This window comes from Tinamus guttatus, unplaced genomic scaffold (genome assembly GCF_059628265.1).
Source record: "Tinamus guttatus ecotype Peru unplaced genomic scaffold, ASM5962826v1 Tinamus_guttatus_pri_ptg000038l, whole genome shotgun sequence".
NCBI classification, from domain to species: domain Eukaryota; kingdom Metazoa; phylum Chordata; class Aves; order Tinamiformes; family Tinamidae; genus Tinamus; species Tinamus guttatus.
Window position 1 is genome coordinate 2375070 of NW_028288572.1, and position 26083 is coordinate 2401152.

Below are 26083 nucleotides of genomic sequence, written 5' to 3' on the forward strand. Positions count from 1 at the left end.
CTAATTATTGATGCACCTCCCTGGTGTGGATTCTCTGATGTCTCACAAGGGTGTGTCAGCCCTGCTCTAGGCAAGGAATTCTCTCCTCTCTGCAGCCACCTGCTTCCATGAAAATAGTAGGATTGAGGTACTGCCTTGATCTGGTCTCTGTAAGCCTTTACTGATGTTGGTTAATGGATTCAAAAGTTACTTGGGAATCAAAAATGAACAGTGAAACACAGGTTGAGTTGCACTAACATCCACAAAAATATTTATACACGTACATGCTTCTTGATCATGAAAGATCTGCTTCTGAAGGAAACTGCATACAAAGAATCAGGTTATTTCCTCTCCCCTCCCCTCCCCTCCCCCCTCGTCCGCCCTCCCCTCCCCTCCCCTCCCCTCCCCTCCCCTTTCCTCTCCTCTCCTCCCCTCCCCTCCCCTCCCCTCCCCTCTCTCCCCTCTCCTCCCTCCTCCCCTCCCCTCCCCTCCCCTCCCCTCCCCTCCCCTCCCCTCCCCTCCCCTCCCCTCCCCTCCCCTCTCCTCTCCTCCTCTCCTCCCCTCTCTCCCCTCTCCCCTCTCCTCCCTCCTCCCCTCCCCTCCCCTCCCCTCCCCTCCCCTCTCCTCTCCTCCCCTCTCCTCCCCTCTCCTCCCCTCTCCTCCCCTCTCCTCCCCTCCTTTTTCCTTCCATGAAATATAATTTCCATACTTTTCCATCAGTCAGTATTATTCTTAAAGGAAACCTAGAAGAATTCTGACACAGACCACCCCAAAAATAGGTGGGAATTTTTGTCCCCCTTTTTTTTTTTTTTTCTGTTCTGCTTTGGTGCAAACTACATTTTCTGGTTAGTATGGACACCACATGTGACATCAAGGGTATCGCTCAATTTTAGAGCCCTTCTGAATCACTTCTTTGGTTCTGCAATTAGAAGATTAAACCAATCAGTTCCAACCAGTTCTGCTTTCTTTCCAGTTCTGTATTCAGGTGGTCTGGGGAAAAGTTCTTTTCCAAATAACTTCACCTCTCCCTCTCCCATCAATCAATCAGAGACAGAGGATATTGGGGATGGGAGGTGGCAGGTAGCTGAAGCATGCGGGAGCAATCATCTGCTGTTGTTGCTAGAGACTGATTAGAATTATAAGAAAATGGCATCTAGATTAATCTACAAATCTCTCATCTGCTTGGATCTAGGGGAATCATCATGATTGATCTGTATCGTATTTCATTGGCTAAAGATGTATCTTCCGTGAGAAGAAGAAATACATATATATATATATATATGTATATATATATACAGATATATGTAAACTTTCTGGGGTTTGCTTCTCATCAAGATTAAAATCTTGAAATAGATTTCTTGTGGGGACAATACATTGTAATTTCTACCTTTATGCAGTGAGCTGGAGTCGGCCTGGGAGAAGAAAGGAAGGAAGGAGTATGCTAGTTCCTGTTTTTGGAGGATTGTGGTTTGAAGTAGGGTGTGAATCTGAAGAAATATTTAATTTTCAGTTCTGAAGATATAGCCAGATGGGATATTTAAGCTTTAGATTTACTTTCATTTGCCACTGTTTTTCCTCTGCATTTCTCTCAAGACAATTTCAGTTTTTAGCTTATAATACTCAAAATTAAGATTTGGGCTGCTACAGGAAAGATTGCAGATAATAAAACAGCTTCCAGAAGAGCTTTTTAATTCAAAAAAAAAATGTGATGAGATTGAAGTTTATGAAAACTTGGTAGGTTTTTTTGTTTCTTTGTTTGTTTGATTGATTGTTGATTTCTTTTTAAAAGATAGATCAAGATGAGGTTGACTGTGTTCCTTAATGTAGAATATTAATTATAGATGTACCTAGAGAACATTGTTAGTCAGAGTGGCTAAATAAAAATATGCAAAACATTAATAAATAATAATATGATTAAAAGTCTTTCTTAAACTCTTCAATGCCACAGAGAATTTGGATGCCGAGAAAAATGTTGTGTTTTAAACCCATAATTAAGTCGCACTTTTCTATAAATAGTCTTCATATTACTCAAGAACTGATGAATCTGCTCAGTTAATATATTTACTGAGAAAACTATTTTTCCTTCAAAAATAATGTTCTTTAGCCTTGTTTACAAGACACATTTCCTATGATATTTGTTTCTTTTAACAAAAGCATTTTTTGTATTCCCCAGTTAAATATATATTTTTCTACATTGAATCTTCAATTTAAGAGAGAAGGAGATAAGAAGAAATAAATATTTAGGTAAATTCCAGTCATTCAATAAATGTAGAGGCCTAAGCTTCACGAGGAGATGTTTTACAGGCAGATGTTATAGGAACAGAGAAATAATGGAGAAATTTAATGGAATGGAATGGAATAATGGGGGAATTTAATATGGAGAAATTGCCTTCTGTTATGATGAAGGTGAAAACCTAGAGAGAAGCTCATTATACACACTGTGTTTACTCAAGTGAGCAGATTTGCTCAACCATAGGTGTAATGAAGGCACGGTAAACTGATCGCATCAAAAACTGTGAAAAAAATGTGTATTTTTCCAAGCCAGTTTAAGTTTTTTGGAGGTGCCTTCCTCCTAAAAGACTTCTTTGACTTTACAGAGAGCCCTGCTACTTGCCTCTATTAATGACCAGTGCAATAACCCAGGTGCCATAAATGCCATTATAAGCATAATTATAGTACAGGAGTAACCCAGTGTTGTTCTTTTTTCTCCCCATCCCCTCATACACAACAGGTCCCCCAGGGAATCACAACACTTCCCTCCATGTGGAAGGACCAGGATTAATCTCCAGCCCCATAATTGGTGGGGTCTTCAAGCGCCCAGCTGAATTTGCATTTATTCTTCCAAATATTGATCTTCTTGCTCTCCTGTACACTGCAGGAGGGGAAAAATATGTGATTTGTCATTCCCTGTCTTTAAATAGTGATCACTTTTGTTACAAAAATATTCTTAATGCACAGTATTAGTTAAAGCTTTCCAAGAAGAATCTCTCCTTAAAAACAATCTTGTTTGTGAAACTCGGCAAACCCAGATTTTCCGTATCTGTATCCATACAGATATCTGCTGTCCATATCTGTAACCATACACACCTGCTATCCATATCTGTAATATACCAGCATTACCAAAAAAAAAAAAAAAAGAAAGAAAAAAAAGAAATCCAGGTATTATGTGTCAGGAAAGTGTTATTATTTTGCAGATAGATAGAAAAATAACTCACAAACTGTGGGATTTGTTTCACCTAATTTAGACATCTGTAATACAGCTCTCTACATCTGAGCTGTTCAAGAGAACTCTGCATAGTGAATGGAAAGAAACTGGTACAATTCGTCTTCCCTGTTCTGTAGCTCCTGTAGGATGGGATGATTCACACCCTAGAAATGCCTATTTCTTTCTAATGACAGTAAAAGTGAGCACAGATACAGATATCTGTAATAGAGAAGGTCTGATGAAACTTACCCTAATGGAGTGAGCAATTTCGCCAAGATAACATTGGTATTCTATGGATATTTCTACACACAATATTCAGATACCTATATAACTTCGTACTCATTGTGGTTGTTCTCACTGTGGGCTAATTTACTTTCCTAATAACTTCCATAATAAACTATTAATCATTTCTGAAGGCAAAAAAAATCTATAGCTGCACAGTAAATGCCTCAACAGCAGTGTGTTCATGCTTTCAGCACTAGCAAGCAACTAAAACCTCATGCACAAAGCTAATGTCTTCACCATTGAATTTTTTTCTTTTCTCCTGAGTTAAGGAAATTCTTGGAGAAGTTCAGCCAGGAGAGAGAACTGCATCCTTGTGATATTGTGTATACTTCTTGTTTCCAAAGCAAGAAGTAAGCAACCTTAAATATTATACGTTGTGGATAAGCCAGGGTTCTGCATTAGTTTCACATGGTGTTGCATATCATCCAGCTGTAGGATGGCACTCAAGTATCTCTAAACCTTTTGAAGATGGGAAATCCTCTTGCCTGAGATTTCCCTTTTGAGGTTTCCTCTAAGAAATCTAACTTCCATTAACATGGAAGGTTAACATGCTAACATGGAGGTCTGGAAATAAATTTATCACCCAAGACCCTACACAAAAATTTTCTAAGCAAGTCCTTAGAGAAGTGTTTCTGAGTGGCATCCTCTCTATCTCTGTGTCAAAAAGTAATCAGTTTATATTTGCAGTGTATCCTCAGTTGTTTAATAGGAACCTGACTACAGTAGATAAAGAGAATAAATACACCTATATGTATATATGTTTGCATATATAGAGATATTAACATACACACATAGACACATATATAGGTATTAATGTGATTGTTTCTTGTTTTCGAAATATAATTCAGTCTTTGTTTTAGTTAATAAAAGAACTTGTGTCTCTGAAGAGGAACACCCAGAGTGAAGTTTCTTTGGTAGACTTGGCAGAGGGGAAGATAAATAGTATCCTCAGACCACTCAGAATGTTAGAAGCAGCTTGTTTATTCTGGTTATGTTGCAGATATCTGAATTTATATTTAGGGAAAAAACGAAATCACTCATTACCTTCTACATGAATAACTCGCCCTCTTCTGCAACCCATCCGTATGGGGGGCTCTGCTTAGGATGATCTAATTCTGTCAATATAAAGCCATCAGTGCCTCTGTGGGGACTATGTGCCTGTATAAATCACTAAGTTAGAAAATAAATGCAGTACTCTCAGAAAATATCCCATGGAATTGTTGAAAGGATACACTTTGGCAAACAAAATACCAAGACCTCTAGCATATGTTACTCTTTGCAATAAACTGTTTACCCATTATAGAATTGAAGGGCAAAAGGCACACACTCAATTAGAGGAGAGGTTTGCATATTACCAGAGAGGAGTAGCAAAGCAGCAAGAACAGCATGGTCTCCATCCAAGGCTGTGATCCTATCAGATCTCATAAAACACGGAGGACAGAAGGGGCAGCCCAGGGCTCCAAGAGAATGACCTTGAAGAAACAGCACTGGAGAATGCTATGTGCTTAATTCTGCCTCTGCTTATTTTGTGCTCAGTGAAAGTAGTCTTTCTCACTTTTATTTTCTCTCTCTCTCTCTTTTTTTTTTTTCTTTCTTTTGCCTGACACGGAGAATTACAATTCTGGCAATTTAGCTTTCATTTTTGTTTCTGTTACTTCAAGTCAATTTTGAGCTGGGTTCTGTCACTTAACAATCCAATAGTTTTAAGGTTTACAGAGGCTCTCTGCCCTAATATGTTCCTTACGATTCCTTTTAAAGTTCGTCTGATATACAAAAATGTTGTTTCCACATTTCATTGTAGAAATTGTTTCATTCTTATACATAGCAGCATTTGTTTACTCATACAACAAAGTCTGAATAAAATAGATTATATACTTATTGTGGAATGATCATTTTAGATTAGCACATTCACTGTATATTCTCACCTAGAAGTAAAATAAATTCTTACTAATTTGTTTTGATCTATTTTGGAGTAATTTTGAGATTATTTCAGAATAGAAGCATCCACAGCTGAAATACTTTTTTGTTTTTTCTTTTTCTTTTTTTTTTTTTCCAAACTGACCATGAGTAATAGCTGAGCTTTAACTGTTGATATAGCTTCCATCCTGCCAAAACTTTTCCCAGGTAAAGAGAAAAATTGATCAAGATTGTGTCAAATTGTGTCAACCTAAAAACTCTTGTTTTTATGTAGTCCTTCTCTTTGTCCACGTCTACTAGTAATGAGATTAGTTAGCTTCTGGAATTTCTCTGTATGCAGGATGAATTTGGAGCTACTGTGCAAACAATAGTTGTTGTGATTAACTTGAGTCTTCAGACTGAGCAAAGTTCACTTCGAGCATGTGGACATATGGAGTGGACATATTTCCAGTCCTAGCTTCTGGAAAATCTTGGGGTAGACACAGATACATGCCAGAAAGCCTGGGCCTGAAAGCACTCCCTTAATCGGTCATATCCAAACAAAATTATGGCAAGATGTTTTTCCTAAATTGTGCTGCTAAGATATGGAAGCATTTAGTACTCATTCTTGGAGCAGTATAGAAATTTAGATGTTCTGTGGCAGAGCACAGAGCACAAGCTGCTAGAGGCAGCCAATAGATGCTGCCTTTTGTGCAGCAGCTCTGGGCTCTGCTTTGAGATCTGGCACCGGCAGCAGGTCAAAGGAAATTCTTTCCTCTTTATTTCTGCACTAAGAGTGGTGATTAGCATCTTTACCCTCAGCCTGTGAAGTCCTTATGATATCATTAGCACGTTGTATCTTATCCCAGTTGTAGGACATGTAGAGCAGAAGAAAAAAAAAAAAAAAGCTTCCAACATAGATGAATGTCATATATGTGTCTATGTAGAGACGTGGAACAATCTTTTTCATGATATATTCACAAACTTATATTTCAGTGTCTTTTCTGACATCCTCTTACAGCTTTATAATGCTGAATGTAGAGAGTGCCTTTCACAACACCCCTACTTCTCTTAGAAAGATTACCAGCCCTTCTGACCCACTGGCTGAGCTTTTGCTTGATCCTGACTTAACCCAGTTCATTCTATATGGGACAGGTGAGTCTAAAAATAGTATATCTTTTTTAACTTGGCTCATGGAGACTGAAGTAATTTTGGTAGCTGGATTGTAACCACATGAAACAAATATCAGAAGACAATCTGACAGGTAGAAAGCCTGAGCTGAAAGCCTCTTTAATGGCACAGCTGTAGCTGCAAAAATATGTCTCTCAGCAGTTAGAATAGCTCAGCAGTTAACACCAGCTGTGTTCCCACTCCTGTTAGCAAAATATAAAGAAATGAGAGATGAGAATAGGGTTTATCTGGCTTTCCTCAAAGTAGCACCCAAAATCCTCACATTCTACAATGAATGGGCACTGAACTGAAGCACTAATGTTGGGATAACTTTCCTAGATGCTCTGCAGTATCAGTGAATTCAGGCCACAGAAGATCTTTTTGCCTCAGGAGGTAAATCTCCTCCTTGATTTTTGAGGGTCCTTGGAGCAATTACTCTCTTACCTTAGGCCTTCAGTTAAATCCTTCATTTACATGAGAGGGAAATAGACCTGAATGACTGGCATAGGCCACAGAAAGAATATACAGAAGTGAAATAAAAACTTCCAGCTGGTGGGAACTGCTTGGTGCTTCCCCTCCTGGTGTTTCCACCTTAGCATTAAGGAAAGCACCCAGCTTCCCTGAAATTAAAATCAAACCAGGCAAAGTCATGGCTGGGGCAGCAACAGATTTGTTGTCCTGCTTCAAGCTGTGTTGATTAGTTCCTTGACAGATACCTCATGAACAATCCTGAATAATTTTACTTCCTCTTACATCTCCTCTTTTGCCATTTTTGCCTCCAAATCTTTCCCGTTTATCATCCTCATCTCCTCCCAAATAAGCAGCAGCCAACCCATGCTTAGGCACTGACCTATGTTTTGTTGAGCTAGGTCAGCAGTACTGTTAAGATGCTACTTTTTGTTTGTGAGTTCATGGATGCTGTAGTGTTTTTGGAGACACTACAAGTCAGAATAGGACATCTACATGTATATGGTGGCATGTATATGTGGACATTTTGCTAACCTCTGTTCTATTTTCCCAGCTAATGTTGACAAATCTAATGTTGCCTGTGGTTTCGATCCTAGAAATTTTACCTATTGTCTTTGGATCGGGACACTTTTCAGCATATATTGCTGGTATAATGTATAGTAAGAAAGGTAATGTCAGCCTGGAGTCTTCATTGTCCATGTCCATATTAGTAAATAAAATGGTTTGAAATTATTCTAGCTATTATGGCAGTTGGCCATCTGGATTATTACCATAAAACTGGTCTTCACCGGAATGGTCCCTGGCCCTCAGGATCCTCCAAATTATGGCTAATTTGGAAGATATCTTCCAAATACAGGTATCATAAGCAGAAATTCTTCCAGGGAATTTCTAAGTATTAAATAATATGGAGGATTTTTTGTCGGAGCTTGAGTCAATACCCTGGTCTTGTTTAGTTAGATAGATTAAGTCATTAGGACACAAAATAAGAAAATAAAATGTGATCCTTAGCTTCTGTTTTGGTTTACACTAGCGTTATGCTGTGGTCCTACTGCGATACATGCAATGACATCATTAGAAGAGCTATTAAGCTCAGACCATTTAGAAATGTATACTGGACTGTGGGGAACAATTCACTTCTTACTTCTTATAGAACTGGATTTTAATCCAGGTTATATTGTCATATTTCCATATTTTTCCAATTTCCATATTTCCAATATTGTAATATTTCCACAAACTAGCATACATGGGCATCTCCATAACCAGACCTGTATGGGTTTGATGCATACCAGGAGGGAAAATAAATCTTTAAGTTTACTGAATAAAATTTAATATTTCATTGAAGTTATTTATGTGTGTTGACATTTAGACTTCCAGTTGCAGAAGATCTTAAGTTTGCATCTTCACATCACACAACAGCATAAATTTATTTATGCATATTTTCATAACTATAACTATTAACAAAACAAAAAATAACAAAAGAATATGGACAAGAGAATACCACTGACTTTCTTCCACACTGTGCACACAATATGCTTTATCCTCATCTCTGCATTACTTTATAATTTCTACTTTTGAATAGCATCCTTCAGAATCTGGAATAAAGACATGATGATAAGACCTTTCATTTTTCCAGAGGGATAAGAGATATGGAGAGTAATGTAGACTACAATCAAATCAAATTAACGAGAGTTGTCAGGGACAACAGGAAGGGCTTCTTTAACTACATCAGCAGCAAGAAGAAGACCAGGTGAATTGTTGGTCCCCTGATGAATGGGGAGGGTGCCTTGGTGATGGAGGATGCAGAGAAGGCAGAGTTAGTTACTAAATGCTGGGGCAGGGGGATTGGAGTAGATGGTCTCTAGAGGTCCCTTCCGACCGCAACCATTCTGTCATTCTGTGATTCAATCAAGATTTCTCTCTAAAAAGGATGCAATAAAAACTACAGAAAGAGGCTCCCTTACATATTTTTCCCCCCAATATCTGTTTAAAAAAAAAAAAAAAAAAAAAAGCACTTTCACCAGAAATGCCAGCAACAGCACAATAGCTTTGTAAGGACTGCACATCTGCCTTATGTGGGAGTTTTTTCAGAGTCAGGGTCTCTTGATCATTCCAGCTCAAGGTTGGATTATAAATTATCTGTTCCTATTATATATGTAATGTAGTTCTCTTTTTTTTTTCTCTCATTTACTTTTAGGTTTAAAATCTTTAAGAATCTAAATCATATTAGAATTTACAATTTTCTCAAATTTCTTTACAAAAGAAAGTTTAGAATGTAGCTAGAAAGTCTTGCATATTCACGATATGCAACTTGCAATAAATTCACTGAAACATGAAATATTGCATTTGAGAAGTCATACACACTATTTGTGTTTTATAGCAAATCATGACAACTGTAGGTACCAACAGGTGAGCAGAGGTACGGATTTGTCACCTAGATTCCCTATAACCACTAGCATAAATATTATGAAATAATGCATAGAAATAATATAAGAAATAATGTAAAGAAAGCTGGATTTTGGAATAACTAACAAATAAGGATGCTAAATTCTAGCCTCAAAATTACAGTGTCCTGGCTTGCATCAGGAATAATGTAGCCAGCAAAACTAGAGAAGTGTAATAGCAGTTTCTTGGAGACTTTTGTATTCAAATCACTTGAGGAAAGAGATGCAGTAGAGTATGTCAGCATGCTTTATTTCTAGCATATCTAAATGACACTGAAGGAACAAAAGAAATAAAAAAAGAAAAAGGAAGAATCAGCGATACTGAGAATGGGGGGCCTGACACAAGAGAAAGTTCTACCTGCTAAAATTATCTTACAACTCAGCAAAGATAATGCGAAAAGCCTGGGGAAACAGTCTCATTTTGTCAGCTTGGTTTCCTGGTAATTACAGTAATAATAAAACTAATTACATCATGTAATACCTCTGCAAGGCAGGTGAGAAATACCATCACGAAGGTAATGTCAATAAAGCAGCTGAACATGCATAACAGGGAAGCCAGATGAAGCTCTTCTCCAAACAGCTCCCATCTATCTGCATATGGAGCCCAGACAAAGGGAAAGCTGAGTCATGAAAAAAGTTATTTTGTAGAAAAGCAATTGCAAGACTGTTGAAATTATTACTATTTGTTTGCTAAAGACTAGTAACTTCAGAGAGAGATAAAGAGTTTGTGAATATCTTCTGCAAATGCTGAAAGTGATTGTACTAACAACTTTGATGATCAATCTGCCAAAACTGAGCAGAAGACTAGGAGCACCATGGGATAGATGACGGAAGAGGTCATTGATGTCCAAAAATGAAGTCCAGTGACACTTTTTCCAAAGCTTCCTTACTACTCACAGTGTATTCCACTTACACTTTGAGATGGCACTAGCATTTTTTGGGGATTTTTGGTGAACTGACATAAAAGCTGGCAGAATACTAGTTTTTTAACTTGGTGGATTATTTTCCAATCTGTTTAACAATTTAAAGCAAATCATGGAAGGGCAGACTGATACCAGAACTGGTGTAAACAGGAAGCAGGTGTTTGCACCTGGCAGCGGTAGAAGAAGAAGATGCAAGGTTGGTAGAAGAGAAGAGGTGGGAGAAATGCACATTTTTCCATCCAGTACTGGTTAGGCAGGCTCAGCCTTTCTTTCTCTACCACAGAAATTTCCTAAGTGACTTTGACAAATCACTCACTGTTATTGGTTAAGGTGGTTTTCCTTTTCCCCCCTTTCCACACAAACAGTCTGTTGCTCAAATTAAATAGACAAATGTTGTGACAGTGACGTATCTCTCCAAACTCCATATGCTATATCCAGCCTGTCTATTCCAGCATCCTAGACAGCTTTATGTTGTAAAGTTGATTCTGTTCATTTGTTATCTCAATTAACAGTGCCTGACTCTAGGGAGTGCTATGCAAAGAAAAGAACATATCTGAAATCCCTTTCACAGATGGTTAAATTAGGGGTTCTAATTTTCTGTCTGCGCTGACTACACTAAAGTCCAAGATCTGTCCAAGTCTGAATCACAGTGTATGCCTTGGACATCGCCACCACATCATATGTGTATGCCAAATTCAGTGTGTTCCTCATCCCTGTGTTATTTGGAATAGCTCAGCATAGTCCTCTCCTCCAAATTAGTCATCCAAGTTTCTTCTATAGGCAGAAGAGACAGGCAAGCACTGCTGTAACAATTAATTGCCCTTATTTCAGTCCACTTCGGATAGAAAAGAAGCAAACTCCTAACTCCTAAAGTTGTTCGTGAGTACTTTTCTAAAAGTAATATATTAGTTTCTCACCTATGAAATAATACCAACCAAGGTAATAAGAGCACATCATTAAAAGGTGATAGAAGTTCAGGCACTACTTCAAAGCAACCTTTAGCCTGTGAATTAAGCAGAGTACAGGAGTGATTTGAGGCACTGGAGTTCAGATGTCCATGCTGTTAAATTGTTAGAACAGACCCTGCCATGATTTGGCATTACTCCTGGACAATTCCTGGGAGTAATTTAGATGTTAGCATAGATCATTCCCTATAGACAGTATAGAGCAGTACATTTTGCCTAGAGAGTCAAACAATTAGTATGGAAGCAGATCTCTTTGTGCTGTTGGTCTCCATGCCAGTGATTGTTATAAAAAAGGCTTAACTTCCTCTTTCGGACACAGTTTACATGCATGCAAGACAAACAAACAAACAAACAAAACCCCACAGTGTTTCCATCACAATTTGATGCAAAAGTCAAAATGTTCAATACATACAAAATGTTCAAAAATTGAAAATCTAGGGAGAGGAAAATATGCAGAAGTCAATCAAACCATTTCAGTTTGAAGAATTTTCTATTAATATTGTATGCACGCTTAATCATAAATTAGTCAAAGAATCAAGATGCAAAGGTTTTTTTTTTTTTTTTGTTCTAAATTGAAATCTACCCTCTAGTAAAATATTACAGTATCATAAACTTCATTTTTCAAGATTCTAAGGATAGAATCAGTCAAACAACCTCTTTTGCCTTCAGAAGGTTAGGTTTTGATAAATCTCTCTTCTCTGTAAAAAAAAAAAAAAAAAAAAAAAAGCAAAAATGAATTTCCAGCCAGCTCTGGTAAATATAACCTTTTCATTCTTCAGACTAAGAACTGAAGTTTAGTACAAGAATTTATTACAGATGCTGATTAAGGGAAATAAATCTTAAGAAGGAGATGCTATTATGTTAAAACAGTGATCCATAACCCACTGAAGAGAACAGGAAAAATTTAGTGAATTTCTTCTGGCTAGGAAACCAAGCCTGTAATCTAATATCTCATTGGTTCAAATTTGTTGGGTAAGACTTGTGAGAAGGGAGTTGCACTGCTCATCAGATGTCAAGCTTCATCACCTGCATATGGGGAAGAGACTCCTACTGTACTACGTGAGTGAGGAAGAAGGATTCAGAGGAGTCCAATTTCCTGGCTGCCATCCGTGCAATTTCATTGCATGCAGTTTATTTAACCCAGCTTAACCTGATTAGCAACTCTGTGTGATTGCTCATGACTTGCTGTTTGCTATTGTAATTTCTTATTGCACTGTTGATATAGCTTTTTGGAATGCCTCCTTTGCACCTATGGTGACATTAAACTGTCAGAAAATACAGTGGAAAGGGGAAAGGGATCATAAAATCATAGAATGCTTGAGTTTGGAAGGGACCTCTAGAGGTCATCTAGTCCAACCCCCCTGCACACACAGGGTCACCTAGAGCACGTGGCGCAGGACTGCGTCCAAGCAGGTTTTGAAGATCTCCAGAGAAGGAGACTCCACAACCTCTCTTGGTAACCTGTTGCAGTGCTCTGTCACCCTCACTGTTAAGAATTTTTTCTTTAAGTTCCTGTGGAACTTTTGATGCTTTAGTTTCTGGGCATTTCCTCTGGTTTTGTCAGTGGCCACCACTGAAAAGAGGCCAGCACCATCCTCCTCACTGCCTCCCTTGAGGTACTTATAGACACTGATCAGGTCCCCTCTCAGCCTTCTCTTCTCCAGGCTGAACAGGCCCAGCTCCCTCAGCCTCTCCTCACAGGGCAGATGTTCCAGGCCCCTGATCATCCTCGTAGCCCTGCGCTGGACTCTCTCCAGCAGCTCCACATCCCTCTTGTACTGTGGAGCCCAGAACTGGACACAATACTCCAGATGCGGCCTCACCAGGGCTGAGTAGAGGGGCAGGATCACCTCCCTCGACCTGCTGGAGACGCTCTTCTTAATGCACCCCAGGATCCCCTTGGCCTTCTTGGCCACGAGGGCACACTGCTGCCTCATGGTCAACTTGTCCACCATGACACCCAGGTCCTTCTCTGCAGAGCTGCTCTCCAGAAGGTCAGTCCCCAGCCTGTACTGGTGTCTGGGGTTATTCCTCCCTGGGTGCAGGACCTTGCACTTGGCCTTTTTGAATTTCATGAGGTTTTTCACCGCCCAGTTGTCCAGTCTGTCCAGGTCCCTCTGGATGGCAGCCCAGCCCTCTGGGGTATCGGCTACTCCTCCCAGTTTGGTATCATCAGCAAACTTGCTGAGGGAGCACTCTGTGCCTTCATCCAGGTCATCGATAAATAAATTGAACAGGACTGGACCAAGGACTGACCCCTGGGTGACACCGCTAGCTACAGGCCTCCAACTAGACTCTGTACCACTGATCACCACTCTCTGGGCCCTGCCATCCAGCCAGTTCCTAACCCACCTCACTGTCCACTCATCTATCCCACACTTCCAGAGCTAAGGATAAGGACCGTATCTGTGTTTTTGCTCTTTAGTTGTTTACATTGCACTGTGTTGCCTATTGACCTCACTCCCCTCTGTACTGGAAATTTTAACTGCCCAAACAGCATCTGTCCCTTTCTCCTTCCTATCTATGACTATACGTACAAAGCAGAGAAACAAGTCCTCTATACTGAGCAGACGAGAGAGACATTACTCTGAAGTGATGTTGCTCTGAAGCAAATCATTCTGTGATTGTTTGGTGTCAGCAATGTCAGTTTTAAATCCATCGCTTTGCTGGTCCAGGATGATTTTCTTCCTGAAAATCATTACATGATTTGACAAGCAAGCAAGCATGCAAAACAAACAAACAAAAACCAAAAATAGAATGAATTCACTTTTTGTCTTTTCAAGAGAGAGCTACAGGGAGGTCACTGAGCACACAGGTCCCAGTGAGGAGCTGCTTCGCAAAAGGAAAGTTCAAACCTGTACCACCTCAGAAGAAACATGCCCTGCGTAACCCCACAGTTGTGCCATTTGATGTTGCCTTTATGGAGATACGGGTTCAGGTGTCACATCTTTCTTTAGCTCTACCTCTAGCAAGGAGGACTGAGTCAGGTGACCCAGGAGTGGAAAATAATGGACCTTGGAGGAAAAGAAGAAAACGGAGCAGCACAAACAGAAGCTTGTGGACAGCAATATTGTTACCTTATCCTGCATGAGAATAACAAAGTGTTTATGGGACATGAATGTCACTTGACAAGAAAGGGGTAAACTCAGTCTTCAAAGAACCAAGTGAGTTGCTCCACATTTAGATTACCTGGAGCCTTGTGCAAGTTATCAGGGAGAGCCCAGGGGAGCAATCACTGTTATTCTAGTCAGCTGTGTTTAGGAATGATGCATTCAGACAGGAACAAGTTCAAAGAAAGGCTACTAGGGAGGTCTAGGGAATGGAAAAGGCTATTATAGAAAGGGAACCTTAGCCTCACAAAATAAAAATTAGGTGAACATGGGAGCATAATACTAAAGGGAGAGAAAATTACAGAAGTTAATTCTCAGTGCTTACACCAGAAAAAAATAGTGGACATTTAAACTAGAAAATAGAAGCAGGTTTCCAGCAATCTAAGTGATATCTTAAACAGCTTTCCACAAGATGTATGGAGACTGCAACTTAGTCTATTTTTAAAATGGAATTTGATGAAATTATGAAAGAAACTATCTGAGATTTTTTCTAACTTTCAGAAGCAGCTAGATGTGGTGTCTTCAAAAACCACGTTCAGTTCTATCTCCTAAATGGTAGAAGAGAAAGCTATACTTTTCCTCATCTCCATGATTTCCAGGGCTTCCTTGGGGAGCTGTAGCACTACACTCTACATTTTGTCCTGTCGTTGATGGTACAAATGTTAAACTATTGTAGTTTTTGTGGGAAAGTAAAGCTAGTATTAACACCCAAAGCAAAATCTATCATAGATATATCGTTTCCTGTTACGATAGAGCCTAAAAAGTTTTAAAATCGATCTTTTCATGCTTTTTTTTTAATTTCAATTTTTACAGGAAATTAAAGCTAGTATTAATACCTGAAGCAAATTCTAGCATAGATATATCATTTCCTGTTACTGTAGAATCTAAACAGTTTTAAAATCTATTTTTTTCATACTTTTTTTAAAATTCATTGGTCTACATGAGCTATGTGATATAGGGAAATATCATGATTTTACCTTACACTGAGAATAAAGTTTCAAAAATGTTTAGGCATCTTAATATTTTTAAAATTATGTGTTAAATTATCTTTTACACAAGGAGTCCACATCTGGGACTAATCCACATCTCTCTTGTTTTATATTTATTTTCTAAATATATAAACAAATATAAACAAAGTTCTAAACATGTTCTATCAGTTCTAAAAAATACTAAATTTCAGCAGTATTTTGGTAAGATTGAGGTTAGATTTTACTGAAGGGAGTCTTGGGTGAAGAAATTAATATTCAAGAGTTCTTAGAACTTGATTAAAACAACTACAGTAGAAACACTTATACACATTTGTGATATTCAATATAGTAAAATTAGTTAAGATACATATTTATTATGCATTTGTTTAGAAAGACTACAAAGAACTGTTCAGTTGCTTGCTCAATTCATTTGAGCACTGGAACTGCAGGCACAAAACAGGATCACTTTGAACTGTAGTTTTGGAACTGATAAAAAACTCACTGCAAACAATATTAAAACTCCTGAATGCTGCCATCATTTAACTTTTTTTTTTTTTTTTTAAATAAATGATAAACTATTTATCATGTTTGTTCTTTATACTGAATAATGGCTACATCTACAATTGTATTATTTTTCTATGGATATATACCAAAACTATATATACTATATATATATATATATATATATATATATACCGAAACTATATATATACAGTTAACCTATATACTATCCTATATTCTATCAACTAAAATCTACTCCTACTTCATATTGATTATATCCTTTGATATGCTTTCAGTGACCAAAAAGATAATCATCTTGTGAACTAGAGAAAATAAGCTGATTCTGTTGCAGACAAGGTATTTGCACCAAGGGAAAAAGTATCTACCATCACTTAGCAAAGCCTGACTCTTCCTTGACTGTCACTAAGGGATGTTCAAATACAGTGTGATGCCAGTTATTACTGTGGTTTATTTAGAGATTATGTTCTACAGCTGCATTTGGTGTGAGGAAAAGAACTTGTGTGCACAGAATATGGTATTTTGTGTTACTATTTTATGGCATTTAGCAGTTTCCTCACTCATCTCTAGGCCTATGATTAGGTAATTTCTGCAACTTAAAGATATTTATTGCCATATCTAATGAGCCAATGAGAAAGTAAGTGATTTAACTTGCAATGTAAATACAAGACCAACCTTAATAAATGAGATGATTTACACTACACTATAAATTAGACCATTCTAATGGATTCCAGCATTGTAATGAAATAGGAGCGAGTCTGACGTTTTATTACCTGAAAGATAATAATTTAGCATTCCAATAAACTATCAATTTATTTTTCTTAACCAGTCCTTCTAATTTATATCTCTCAACTCGGATAGAATAATCAATTTATTCAGTGGAGTTTTTGTATGTATGTTTGTTAATTTTTCCCAGTCCATAGACATAAGCTTGGGTTAGAGAAAATAAATAAGATTACACAGTACATGTAGGATGAAAACTGATATGGAAAATTAACTAAGAAATGTTGTTTTGAAAGACTGTTTATCTTGGCTTTCTATTGATTTAAATATAAGTTAGACCATACTCCATCAAATCAGAGAGTGTCATTGCCAGTGCTTGGTAAATAGCAAACTTGCTGAAATAATCAAACTAATCTAAAAATGCCTCATTTTCTGCAGCACTACAGATGTTCAGAACCATTATAGTCCTTTGGAGAAATAGAACTGGGAGTGTCAAAATCAGGATGAATGGTAATAGAGAAAACCTCTTACTCTATAGAATAAATTCTTGGGAATTTCTCCCTGTGGAAAAGAGAGACCTGAGAGCCTGGTACCTCTAGATCTTGTAGGGATCAACACAAGACATCCATAAACACAAACATATACATTGATACATGAGATCAGAGAGAATTTAGAAGAAAAAGTCTAGTGCAGTAGAAAAAGCCTAAATAAAATATATTAAAATATATTTTATAAGTAACTTTCACCTTACTCCTCCCTAACATATATATGTCTATTCATAAATATAGGAGAAATGCAAAGAAGAGAAGATGCACAAAAAGCTAATGGATCCAATGTATGAACTCTTCTGTCAGAGAAGGCAAGCCAACTTTCTCTGAATCTATCTGTTTTGTTCTTGTCGTTGTTGATTTTTCACATAATTTTAATTTAACTTTTTGAGGTTTACCTCTTTCAGCTTTTCAGCATGACATGTTAGCTTTAGATGGTTTAAGAATAAACTGAAAGAAAACAAAATAAAACAAAACAAAACAAGTAGCTGTGATTTAGATGTCTATATAAACGTTTATATGTTCATTTGACTTTGAAACTGTTGAATATCCCAGGGAGTGATCTGAGAATCTACTCAGGAAAAGGAACACAAAGTTACCTTGCAAACGCTTTAAAACAGAGTGCGTGCTCTGTATTGTAATTGTTCCCAGCAAATTTGGAACACATTTTATTAGTTATATCATACCAAGGATCCTATCCAGTGCATTTCACCTTCAAGATCAAGAGACAATGGAAAGTCAGAGAAGAGACTTCTGGGTAGAGGACTAAGTTGCTGACAAAGGGCAAAGTTTAAATAAAACATGTTCAGTAGAGTTGAATCAATACTTTATTTGTTAAGGAGAAGTAAAAGTACAAAAAAGCTTGTACAACTAGGCATAAAAAAGTGAGAAATCAATTCTAGTTAATTCAAAATGCTTGAAGAGTCACCTATGCCATTATGTATGAATAATTCAGGAACAGAAATTTATTGCAGACACATATTGTTTGGTTTGGATTTAGTTTTGCCCCTCGTTTGACCTGAATCCTGTAAAGAATGATATTCAACTAATTGAAATAACATTTTTCAAGTAAGACAATGCCTTAGGGATATTTCAAGACCAATACTGAAATAAGATTTGAAAGATGAAATGTCTGATAAAGTTTATATAAATAATAATATTTTACAGTGTGTTAACTATTGTATCTGAGGGTCTTCTCATGCAAGTTATGTTTGCCTCTTGAAGACAAATTTCCTTCCTATCTCTCTATCCCTCTTTATTTCTCTCTCTCTTGCTCACTTTTCATTTTTAATTTGAAATAGCAAGAGTTGATCACTTTTGGAAAAGTTTATTATTCCTCCCTACCTTCTTTCACAAGATTTTTTTTTTGAAAAGACATTATTGAGAATAACTGAAATGCACTGTAGCAGTACAAGATGTTTTGAGATGGAATCAGGAAAACTCTATTACTCAGGACCTGAGATACTGCAAAGATATCTAAAACTGTAAAAGAGCAATATTGAATATGTGTGTTCATACCTGTGTTGCAGACACCACAATAATCTTTTAAAAAGTGAACAAGGTATGGAATCCAGGTATGTTTTGTTGCTAGGGTTTATTTGCATACACTAGTATTTATTTTTTCTGGTGTTGTTACCAGAAAGGTACCCTCGCCGGTTCAAGGTTATGCTTCAGGTCCAGTGTTCTGGGCTTAGAAGACAGACATAGGAGATGCTCTTTCAGACTTCTTTCTAAACTAAACATGCAATCTTATACAGGAAATTAAAGCCGTTCACACACAGTAGGACTATGTTGGACAGAAGATGCTCCATATACTGAATTTATTTAGACATAATTTTTCATACAAGGCTTAGTGCTGTCACGATCACTCTCTCCAATGACTGCAACAAGCTTTATATCTAACCTATAACTATGATCCGAGATATTAAGATCTTTCATTTGGTATTTAAGAATTGATGCACCTAACTGTCTCTCAGAAGGCCTACTCCCCAATGTTGTTTCATCCATTTGTGCATGTAAAACTCCCTGGTAGCTTTCTGGTTGGTCTGAGTATTCCATGTGTGTGTTCACACATGTGTATTTACTCAAAAATTCTAATCTCAGGCACCAATATTCTGTCACAAGCCAGACTCAGGAAGAGGAATCCTGAGATTCTGAGGTCTTAAGAAGAGATTATCCCAAGAGGTCAGTCCTGATTATATGCTGATAGCAATGAGTTAATCAAAAATATGGCTATAGCCATCTACCCAAGCTTGCCTCAGATTTCCTGAGATCTCTAGGAGTTTTCAGAAAAATCAGATGGCGAATCTAATAGCTACAGCTCCAGTAGTAAGGTGAAATATGGTCTATTTTCTAAACCCAAATTCAAGCAGCATGTCTTGGATTATGCTAGTCCAGCTAAAATCTCTCAGCCAAAAAAAAAGACGAATGACCTCTTATTTTTGGTGATTTCTGGATGAATCCGATAGGCCCAAACTAACATCAGATGAGTCTAACAATTTAATAATATGGGAATTCATGCCAAATCTTGGTTCTGGTTTATTAATTTTAACATAGCCATTGAGTTTTAGACATTTGCTCTGTATTGAAGAAAAGGAATTCTGGACAAAGCTCTAGGACCTTGTTTGCATACTAAACCATAGCTGTCGCCTAAGTAGAGGAAAGGTGTTTTGATATTTCTCAAATTTTCTTATTTATAGATAATACAGCTCAAAGTAGTCACTAAGGCTGACCCATGAGTTGTCAGCTCTAGCCAGGACAACATAGACATTTTTCACACTGCCATTACAAACATTTTCCAAAGTTGCATTATTTTCTCACAATTGCCTAAGAAGCTGCCAGCCACTCTCTTGTCATGTACTTGTGTCCTATGAACAGCTTCCTGCTTAAGACTTTGGTTTATGAGCAGCTCAGTGCAGGGACCGTCTTCCTGCTCACAGCTTGCAGAGGACCTCCTAACACAAAAGGTCCATGCGCGGCACTTCTGGGTGCTGCATCAATGATCTTGTGTCATAGAAAACTGCACTGTAAGAAGTAGGATGCATTTCAAATATGCACTTGGAATTTTGTTCTGGGTAGCTGTAACTACAGGAGTGCAAGCTCTCTTGGGAAAAATGCTCCTTCCAGATCTGCAGACTGTATCTTGTGCTTTTACATATTTAGCTTTGCCTCTAAGCGCATTGAGAACTCTTGCTTGTCAGAGAAAAGAATAAGAAAAAAAGAAAAAAAAAACAAGAAAGACATTTATCCTCAGTCATTATTATATATATATTATACCCAGAAGACTCCAACAAGTCAGAACTGGAGTTTTCACATAAATTTTGCAGTTATAATGGCGGAAAGTAAAGTTCAAATTTGATATAGCAGGAAAAATCACAAGTAATTGGGAAAAAAAAAAAAAACAACAACAAATATAACACCTTCAGTGAGCATGAACTAAGTGGCTTATAAATAAAATTGTAATTATACTAAACATTTTTTATTGAAGCATACATCATTATCCTCTGGGTAAATTATTCAGTAATTCATAGTCTAAAGCAATGTGCATAATTTATCACTTCTGCAGCAATTCTTGAGGAACATTGTCTTCCTTTTATATTCCGTGGGAAGCCCTTCATACAAGAAACATTCCTTTTGAGGACAAATAGGCAACTCATATCTAATTTTGTTAACAGAACTACACCCAGACTAACAAACTCAGTGAAGATTTAGTGAGTTTTGCTACCTCCTTATGCCATTCATCCAGATTTTAAAAGTCACTTTAATCTGGTTGGGAAAAGGCAGTATGAAAACATGAAGTAATTGAGAAACAGGATAAAAAAAATAGCTTTAAAATAACCTAGTCAGCATTTCTACACGGCATTAGCTGTTTCAGCATAATAATTTGCCAATTTGCTCCACATATACAGACATTTTTTTTTTCCAGTGAAATTTAGGTACACATCCTGTGCTAGAATAAGAGCTATCTGTGCTTTATAATTTCATTGTGCTATTTCCTGAATCAGTTTAGGAGAAACTATTTTTTGAGAACTATTGAAAGCATACTTAATCAGTATGGTTCTTAAGGCATCTCCAAATGGACACTTTTATGTGCAAATATGAAATATTTTCACCAAACAGTTTGTGTTTGTTTAGTTTTACCTCTACAAAACCAGTGGGTTTGAAATTACACGTGCTTCTCCAAAAGGGGCAATTTCTGGCTTCTCAAAGTAAAAAAAAAAAAAAAAAAAAAATCAGATGTAGATTCAAGCCAGGTTAAGTATAAGGACCATAAAAAGCACATAACTGAACCAGCCAATTTAGGGATATAATCCCCTACTCATTAAAATGAAGGAAAAGAGAGATAAGACATTTCAGAGGTCATTTAGATTTCAGATGGGTAGCATCAATCTCTTTTCTATAGAAATTAGGGGAAGCCTAAACTAATTGTATTTTTATACATTTCAGTCCAAAGAGATAGATGTGGTCATAACCTCTACTGAAAGTTCTTCAACAAAGTTTCTTCAGCCTTCAGTGATGGTCAGGGTTAAGTTGTAGATCAAGCCTTCTGGCTTGAGCAGCACTGTGCATCAGCAGTCACCTTCCCATTGCTCCAAAGGGAAGATATAGACTATGTTTGAGGCGGCAAAGCTGTGCAGATCTTAATGTCAATAACCATATTAAGTATTTATCTATACATTTTCCCTTTCTTTCCCTCCATGGTAGGTGTCTATAGTAGGTATTCCCGTGGTAGGTATTCCACAGCTACAGTACCTGAGATAAGCAAGCCCATAGGAACAATCACATGCACTATGAATGCTACAGTCTTCTCTGTCCCCCTGATAACTGCTTTCTGTTTTGGACTTTCATTATTTCTGATGGGCATACTGCTCAGCAGCTCTTGTGCTTTTCTACTGCTGCTCTGCACTAGTGTTAGGTTTTCATTATTTTTTTTTCTGAGACCATTGGGAATTTCATATTCAAACTCCTTTTGACCAGTATACAAACCCTTATTTATTTATTTATTTATTTATTTGTCCTACTTTGGAGAAAGCACATTCATCAGTTTTATCAGTAGAGTAAAATTAATAGAAATATTAATAAAAGTAGAATTTAGGCTGAGTTTGAAATCCAATGATAGCAATGCACAGGACTTTATTGACTCAGTGGCTCAGGTAACCATGGGAAATTAGTGATATTATCTTACTCACCAGAGGACCCCAATATTTGATACAATAAAGTGTATATATTATGTATTCACTGTTAGCCAAATAAAAATAAATGCATGGATAACGAATGTAATTTAGAAGATGACTACACCTGCGCTCTCTTCTGGCCTAAAAATTGTCTGTGGAGATGGTACTTACAGTTCTGCTGTTATGAAGATTGCTTCTCATCAACCTGATAAGCTGCTGTCATGTATGGCTCCTCCAGAGATTATCATGAGAATGGACAGAGAATATTAATATTGTGTTCAGGTTTCTGAAACTGTCTTTATGTGCCAATATTTGTCTGGTCCAATGCATGCATTAGGGACTGTTTATATTATCTCTGATTATGGCTATACTGATAAATTAAACAGCATCTGAGACTGTGCCCTAATGGAATATGGAACTGGACTATGCCCAACTGGAATATGATTTATATGTATATGATTTATACATGTATGTTTGTGTGTGTGTATATATTTAAAAATATTGCTAAACAGTTAGAATGGTGTCTTGCATTGTATTGATCCAGAGCAATAGTGGGACCTGGTGGCAACCTGGAGGCTAGCCTTGTCTGGGAATCATTCCCAACGGGCAGTCGAAACCTGGTGACTTGTGTTTGGAAGCTCAATCCAAAGTGCAAATGCTGCCTGCCAGTCATTTTCAGGGCCTGGAAATGTTCCCAATGATATTTACTAGTCTTAGACAAAGTCTCTACAGCTCAACTGGAGAAGCCAACTTTGAAAAAATACAGTGGGTTTTGGAGGCTAATAGTTACATAAGAGTTTTTCAGCAGGACCAAGTGGATGAGCCGCATTTATGGGGTGCTACACAAAAAATGTTTGCAGCAAAACTTATAAAGGTGCAAAACTCTGGAAACAAGAACAAGGAACAGATTTTGTCACACTAACACATCATTGTGTCAAGTATCAGAAGTCAGTCCAGCATGAATGCCTCAAGCTAGTTTCAGGGACACTGGAGATGGATTTTCTCCCATAGGCCAATATTATCACAATTCTAGATTCCCTGGGGGAGAAAGAGGAGAAGTGGTTTCATCCTATTGAATCATTAAAATCTGAAAATTTGTCCCAATAAATCCTTGCTAACGTACAGAATCACTAATGCCTTGCTTTGCCTTGCCTTCCTTGCCTTGCCCTTGCCCTTGCCCTTACCCTTGCCCTTGCCCTTCACCTTCCCTTTGCCCTTCCCCTTCCCAATCAGCTTTCCCTTCCCCTTTTCATTCCCATTCCCATTCCCTCTTCTCCACACTCTTTTAAAAAACTCAAATAAAGTTTTAACAAACTTTGGTTCATTTTGTTACTGTGTCTAGTATGATGAGAGTATTGTTGCAGCAGGAGATCCAGATCTGTGAAATATTACTGTGATGATATTGTTTATCCCATAAGGAAATAAGATTGTGAAGAAATATTTCTTTGTGTGTTAGCAATAATACTTCATAATGATATATATAAATATAAGTAAATCTACATATACATATATATAGTCACTCTTATCACAGTGGCCTGCTCTTACCTGAAAACAAACACACACATAAACAAAAAAAAATGTATAACTTTTGCACTCTCAGTAGCAGACGTTCCTCTTCAAAGTGTTCCTGTTCTGGAGAGGTGCTTCTTCAGTTTCTCAACTATATGATGTTTTTGAAAGCAGAGCACCATAAACTGTCCACGTTGATGAGCTGAAATCCCCGGAGACCTGTCATGGGGAGGCGTAAGTCTGAAGGCAGACACCTCCTTTCTGTACCTGGGGGAATTCCAGAGCATGAGGCAACATCAGAAATGTTCTCTTATAAATGTTCCCTCATATTCTTCACAAATCCATCTCCATGGATTTATCTTTATGGATAAAACTTGATTCTGAAAATTTATCATGTGGATTTCTCCCATCTTCCAAGCCCTTGGCCACACAGTGGCACAAGACCTGTCTGATGGTTCCCAGTTTCCAACCACGTTCCCAGTGTTCCAGAGACACAGTACCACATGCAGTGGAGCTCAGTGAGTTCACAGAACAGGAAATGGGTGAAACATTGGTGACACATCTAAAGAGCTGCATGATAAGTCCAGCTTTCCTGCTTTCCTGCAGGAGAAGGCTATAAGTTCTGGGAAGATTCCAGGAAACTTTAAGGTGGTAGGTCATCAGGTGTCCAGCTTAGTTTTTTCTTCTCTAAGAAGGAGAGGAAATATATATATATATATTTATTTATTTATATATATATAAAATCAAAACATACAGATTTACGTATAAAAATTTATTGCAAGTTGAAACCGTGTGCTGTGTAATACAGATAATTGTCTTTGCTTCTTTGAAGCAGCGATTGAGTGGGTGTTAATTGGTCTATTGAATGTCTAGTGTCTCTGAGGGCTGAATCCCTTGGCCGTTATCAGTTGGCATCTTATAGCCTCAAAACCCAGCTATGCCGTTTCATACACATCAGAATAAAAAGGTTTGGCAGCTGCTCAGACTCATACAAGGGCAATAACATCTGTGTTCTTTCCTCAGTCTCCTCAGGCTCTGCCTTCTTTGCTCAAGGAGAAAAGGAGAGAGGTTTTTATATAGATAGTCTTGACTTCCATCAGTGCCACACTAAGCAAGACCTTCTTTAAATCTATTTTTACAATTTCTATGCTAGAAAATGGCACAGCCTTGTCTCAGTATAAATAATCTCCTTTTGTATGTGTATTTATGAGAATTTGTCTGTATTAGGAGTACTTTCGGGACACTGAAATACTCATGTATTACATTGGCAAGGTAGTGCTGGTATGGATGCAGATAAACAGCACTGACTAAAGAAATCTGCGCCAGCTGCAGAAGGATTTTGCTTGGCTTTACCTAAGGAACATCTTGCCATTCCATATTTGTCAGCCAGGTGTCAGCTCTATTCCCATTCTTATTTTGTATTCTTATTTGTGAAGCTGTGCCAATTGAAGTCAATATGCAGATACCGTTTTTGAAAGTAAAACTGTTCTTTGATTGTCAGGAAGGGATATCTTCATTCCAGGGTGTCCACTGTTCAGAGTGCAATCACCTATGAGCAAGTCCTGTCCATAAGGGAGACCTCAGGAGGTGACAGTCTAGGTAGGGGAAAGAGTCAGAGTCCAGGACTCCTGCTGCACTTAACCACAAGCACGTGTTCCTGGAAGGCAACAAATTATGTGCATGAAAGTGCTTCTGTGCCACTGCTATCTGATAAAACCAAGGGAAGGTTCCTTCCAGTCCTATCTTCCTATTTCCTCTATACCCGCTTTTAAATGGCAGTACATATCTGCATGCCTGGCCCAGCTCTGTGAGAACACAAGACTTACGTTATTCCCTGTCAAAAGTTTTGCTTGTTTTCTAACTGCCATTCATACATTCCACTGGGGAATCAGAGAACACTGATTTTCTTGTTGTTTTGTTGTCATTACCAAAAATAGATAAACACAAAGGGAATCTAATGCCTCTCTCGATTCCCTCTCTGATAAATTATTTGTCTGTATAAAATTAAACAGATGATATACTTTACCTGACTGTCAAGTCAGTCAGCTTTTCCACTCTTGACAAGAAGAAGCAAACTTCAGTTAGTGCAAGAACTGGATCTGAAAATATTTATCTTAAGCAAAAGTTCAGAACTTGCCAAAGGAAACATCAAGGTATGTGATGATATTCTTCCCAAATGATGGTCTTGAGAGAGATTTTT